General features: G+C 37.6%; 1 long non-coding RNA gene across 1 annotated transcript; it reads left to right on the plus strand.

The window, feature by feature from the left end:
• The first annotated feature begins 1,670 nt into the window (after positions 1-1,670).
• LOC104955762 (uncharacterized) lies at positions 1,671-2,592 on the plus strand. Its single transcript, XR_799481.1, has 3 exons — positions 1,671-1,808; positions 1,903-1,989; positions 2,105-2,592. It is a non-coding gene; the product is annotated as an uncharacterized lncRNA (long non-coding RNA).
• Positions 2,593-6,230: the final 3,638 nt, after the last annotated feature.

Raw genomic sequence — 6,230 nt, forward strand, 5'->3', positions numbered from 1 at the left:
CACTGGAACACACCGCAAATCCGAGCCGAGCACGTATGAACTGCGTATGCGTGAGTGGCAATAACTCTCCTTACCAGCAGACGGCGGTAGTGTGTATTCATCATTCAAAAGAGGCAACAACCGGAACAACCGGAAGACAGAGAAGAAGAACAGACTCCATGATATAGACAAACAACAAATAGCGTTTTTCTTTCCATTTTCACTCTCGTCCATTGAAAACATGAATGAACAGGAGCTCTATAAACCGATGAGGTGAAATAGCCGTCCGTGTGTGTTCCATCTTCCATTTTAAATCATTTGTTTACCTCCCTCACTTCCGTTAACGCTTCTCATGCACTGATTCGCTAGCTGAACAGCCAATCAGTGTTATCCCTTTGTCCGACTTCCGGTGGTGTTCCCGACGCCGATTCAGCATGTTGAATCGGCAAGAAAAGGCGTCAGGTCGGCAGAAAAGACCCGACGGTGCGGCGCACACCACTCCGAATAGGGCGTGCCCACGCTCATGTTCGGCCCGACTCCCATTTACTGCCGATTTCGGGCCGGTGTATCTGGGCCTTAACTGCCATGAGAAAAATCCTATCAATGTTCCAAAATCCGTCACTAGATGGTGCTCATTGTACCAATACGGTTTATATAATACATAACATATTATTATTATAGTAAAAGGGCTCGCTTTGGCAAAATCCTGATCCAGACAGGCAGCCCTAAATAATAACAAGTAACCATCATGTGTGGTGCTATCTGTAGATGTCTGTCTTATTTTTTGTCGATTTCATATTGTTTTCACAGTGCTGTGAAAATGAATTTCCCCCTGGGGACAATAAATCTAATCTAAACTAATTTCATATTCAATCCCGTACTTGGCGATTGATAACATACATTCGTAATTTACCTCGTTTACAGCACTTTTGTTGTAATACTATGGATTTAGTTGACACATTACGAATGTATGTTATCAATCGCCAAGTACGGGATTGAATATGAAATTNGTTATGAATGAGAACTATAGGTTACTTACGTAACCCCAGTTCTCAGAGTAACTTGTAGTGAGATGTCTCACCAGACGGCCCTCCTTGCTAAGGTGAAGCGAGAAGAGGTGCTTATTTTGAATGACGCTGCGACGTGGCGCAAGGTACTTATAGGGTGGGTGGATTCCCTGACGCTGACGTCAAGATCACCAGCCAATCAGGATTGTCGTAATGAGATTGATGCTTCTGTTTGCTCCGCGATGAGGCGCATCCCATCGTGAGACATCTCAATACATGTTACTCTGAGAACTGGGGTTATGTAAGTAACCTATAGTTTTGTCAATTGTTTTGTTTATTGGTCAAATACTGGTTTCTAATGAGGAGTTTTACTGGAATGAAAGAGCACAGAGTCTAAACAGAAGCAAAAAAGCAGCATAATGCATTAAACCTGACCTTCACAGAGATGTTGAAGTTCATGTGGAGAGGAGGCTTCAGTGGTCTGTCTGCACTCTGTTTAGTTGTGCTATCTTACAATCAATATAGTAAATGTGAGGTAAAGTGTGTCGCTAATGTAACCGGTTAGAACTCGAAGTTGCGATGAGGTCTTAAAATGTATGGAAAGGGTCTTAAAAAAGGTCTTAAAAGGTATTACATTTGACTTCAGGATTCCTGCATATACCCTGTAATTGTATATTAGAAAAAGGCGATAGAAGTGAATAAAGTAACTCCTGCTGTTTGATGGACTTTACTGTCTCTCTCATTGCAGATCAGGACCTGTCACACATGGAGGAGGATGAAGCCTACGACTACAAATTTGTGAAGTGGATGATTAAAGAAAAGGTAAATGATTTAGGTTATTTTCAATCAGCAGTCTACAATATCACATTTAAACCCAGAGTTTTTTATTGTTTCATAATTATTATATTTCATATAGAAACTGGCAGCCATTCCCGTCACAGCGTTTGTTGGAGAGGAGTCCAAGAAGCACTTTGAGAAATATATTCGCCTTTGCTTCATTAAGGTAAATACAAACGTGTCTGATACAAACCTAAAAGACATTAAACTTCATTTTAGCGGAGGTGCACTTTAGTTTTTTTCTCTTGTGAAGAATGCTCATACTGTCTCTCTCCTAACAGCAAGACAGCACTCTGGATGCAGCAGAGGCCATCTTGAAGAACTGGAGGACAGTTTAATATGATGAATTGTCTGAAGACTTCAGCTCGATTTCAGGCAGGAGGAACAAGTCAAACTGAGGGAATGAGATATGACTGTTAACTTAGAAAAGTAAAATACTAACAGTTGAAGTTCATACTTTAATAGCTAAATGCTCTTCCACATGTTGACATACTGTTTGAGAGAATCCTCAGTCACAGCAGGTCCTGTGTGGGACTGCGTTATAAAAACAGGTTTATGCAAGGTGTTCATTTTGTGTAGTTATTGTGTTTTCAGCCTTTTTGATGTGTACTTAGACACTAATTACAAAGCACTTAGTTGGATGGTACTGGTTGCGCTGTTTGGACTTTGTCAAACTTGGCCTTATTTCTCACTGAAAAAATAAATCACAAATAATGCATATTTTGGTTTTTTGAATAATAATTTAATAAAAACCAACGTGATAATAATAGTATTGAATTTTGATTGTTATTTTTTAAATACTGCTTTTGTTTTTCACTCTTAAATCCAATTAGTTTAGTTTTTTTTTGTCATGATATTTCATTAAAATGTTTGTGTTGTGACTTTGATGACACATTTGAAGTCGCTGTTGATAAACACTTCCACATACTTTGAAGGACTCTTTAGGACATATCTGATCTTAATACCATATTTCATCTTAGTTGTGAAGTTGACTGAATTAGTCCAAATGTCTTCCTGTGGCTGACGTGTGTGACATACAGCATTACAGTGGTATGACAACTAGTATTTGATTTAATAATGTTAGTACGGACATTGCAGACATTTGAGTGTTGATCTCAGGGTCAGACCTTCACTAAGGTCCACAAACACATGTCACACTAGGAAAACACAGGTGTCATGAAATGATGTCTGTATTCCATTTAGCACCGGTTAACTTTGACTTTGGTTCAACTACATGATGTCCTTATATTTACCCTGAGCACTTTTGTTGGATATTGCTTTCTGAAGGTTATTTCTGATTTAAAAAAGAAGTATTGACTTATAATATATACTTTTTTTTTTTGAAAGAATATTTACTGAATTGCAAGGTGTCGTTGGGTGGTTTGAAAGGCGCTTTTAAATCAAATGTATTATTATTATATCTATATCACAGCAGACAAGCCAGGTCTAATAAATAAGACTAACAGTTCCCCTACTGACTCCTCTGAATAGAATGCAGTCATTGTCAGGGTTCTCGCGGTCATTAAAAACCTGGAGAAGTCAAGGAAATTCAAAATGCTAATTCCAGGCCCTGGAAAAGTTCTGGAAAACAATATTTTTCCCAGAGTTTTGGAAAGGTCATGGCAATGTAACTAAAGTTGCATCGAACATAATTTATATTTTATCTAATCGCCAAAATAGTAATAATGATAATTAATACTGTATCGTATAGTAATGAAACATAAAATGGCATTTAACTGACGAGGTGTTTTGCTGGTGAGAGATTTGAGTTGCTTTAGCGTGTCGAAGCTAGTAAGCCTACTATTTGATTTGTTGGATAGGCACAACATGTTTCATATGCAGACCTTATTTTCCTGTTCCATGTTCAAATAAACCATTTTCAGTGGTACCCCTGAGAAAGAGTAATGTTTTGGTCATAGAAAATTAGGTAAAGGTCATTGAGAAGTCATGGAAAAGTCATTGCAAATGATTAGTGAAAAAGTGTATGAACCCTGCATTGTTTAACAGTTATTAACACCTGTGAGGTTTCTAATAGGACTTGTCATTATATGTACTAAAAGGTATTTTTGTATGTAACATTTCAACGTTTTGTTTCATCAGTCCCTCACTGTAAAGAATGTTGTGTTATATCCTCCTGACCACTTGAGGGAGACAAAGTACAGACTAACATATGGTTTCGTAGCAGATACATATTGATTAAATATGGAATATTCATCGTTACAATATTTTTCTAACAATAGTCTCAGAATTATCTTAAAATTCAAATTGGAAAGAAAAATGCTCAAAAATGGGGAGGGCTCCAAACATTGTATAGATAAACTGTGCAAAGCAGCTCTAACCAGTTCAATGTTTTTAATTCACTAAACTTAAATGAAGGTAAAACTTCAAAAGTTATTGAATGTGACCTCATCATTTCTTCATAACACAGCCCAGAGGATCAAATGAGCAGACGAGCTCTGTTCCCTAACCATGACGCGGTGGGCACAGTTCACCGAAAGAGTAATCACTCAGAAATGGGTATGCAAAGAAACAGATCTTTTGTCCATGCAGACAGGTGTAATGCATTTCTGTGGTTATGCATAAACCTGGCGCCTTGTTTCCATGACATCATGATGCTGTTTGAATTCAGACGTTCACACAGTGATAGTGTACATGTTAATGTGGAGGTGAGAGGGGGCATTCCTCACCTTCCCCCTGTTGTTCTGACAGAACAGAGACGCTTCATCCCCACTGAATGATAATAATAACAGAATCATTTCATGCCCAGTAGCTCGGAACGTTAACTATTAACTCTGAGGCTACAATGAAAAAAACATTTCTGCAGATTATGTTTCCTTATAACTAAGTTGCAATACTGGGGTTTACTCTAGGAGCTGGAAGTATAGATAAGATTTATGTTTGGCATTTATTGTGTCAAATTGCAGAGACACTCAGACATTGAAGACCATCATTCATCCCAGTGCCATTATGTTGCATGAGCCTTCTGTAACCAGGAAATATCTGCCTTTTTTCAAATTAAAGACAATTCCCCTATTATACAGTAATCCTCTGTCCAATGTTTTAAGAGGCCCGGAACTTCCCTCTCCTGTAATGTGTTATAGTGTTATTTTGTGCATGTAAATGGTCTGCAAAGGCTCAAATCCTTGTGTTGATACTACAAACTTGTCTTACATCCAGGACATTGTCAAACCACACATTCCAGCCAGTGCACTTGGCTCTGCATCAGCCACTCTCCGGCTCCTAAATGGTGGAATGAGCTCTCCATTTATGTAACGACAGCAAGTCTACACAAATTCCGTCGCAAACTGAAAAAACACCTGTTTTGCTTGTACCTCTGCCAATAAATAAATAATCATTGAACATTTAAAAAAGTAGCAGTTTCAAACTTAATGCACAGCACTTAGTCTGACTCATTGAAGCTCATACAGTATAGTTGCACTGTTCTTGTTGTTCTGAGTTTGAATCTTTATGGTTTGTCGCTCACATTGTAAGTTGCTTTGGATAAAAGCCTCAGCTATATGTAATGGTAAACTTTGGTAAAATAAAAACCAAATACTGCAAATATAATATAGTATATAATAATAATAATAATAATAGTATAATTAAAAAACTGGTTGGATTTGTGATGAAGGAAACTTAAGCAGAATCAGAATTCCTTTATTTATCCCACAAAGGGCATGCACATTGTATTTAAGTAAAGACAATTAAAATGTATAACAATTTACCAAGTACACATTTCGGTATAAATCATGGATGATCACCCTGCTGAATATATATTATATCAATATATTTGTATCATTTTCAGCACACATTTCTAATTATATCTGATAACCCTGACAATTCTGGTCTCTTCTATATTGGATTATTCATTTGACTTCATATCATTTCATGTTTTGTCTCCTTTGAACGCCTTAGTCACACACAGTCACTGTGTTCTGGATTTACTGATTTCTCCTTAGCCCAGTTTTTGTTGTACCCAGTATCTAGTATTACCCAAACACAACATGTCATATCGATTGAATTGTTCAAGTGTGGGAATATTCTGCACCATAGAACTGTAGTGTAGTATGAAAACTGGGGCTGGGAACACAACAACTGCTTTAAAAATGTGAATAGGATTATTATAGGCTGCAGTTATTAGACATATATGATGTGCAGTTAACAGATCCCTGTGGGTTAGATTGTCTGTCTGCTTATTACCATCATAATTTATGTTAATTATGATTATTTTGCCAATAATCTAATGTCACGATGCTGCTATGGAGGCGGATTTAGGTTATTGTTGCCCTTGAAATGAGAGCAGATGTTTGTGGTCTCAAATGTTGCCTCTAGGTGGCCATGTTGATCATGTTCTGAGACACAGCTGAGCTTTGTGCCCTCTTCCTGATCCAAGAACACATTTTGCCA

Source organism: Notothenia coriiceps, unplaced genomic scaffold (assembly GCF_000735185.1).
Source record: "Notothenia coriiceps isolate Sejong01 unplaced genomic scaffold, NC01 NC01_scaffold00024810, whole genome shotgun sequence".
Lineage (NCBI taxonomy): Eukaryota > Metazoa > Chordata > Actinopteri > Perciformes > Nototheniidae > Notothenia > Notothenia coriiceps.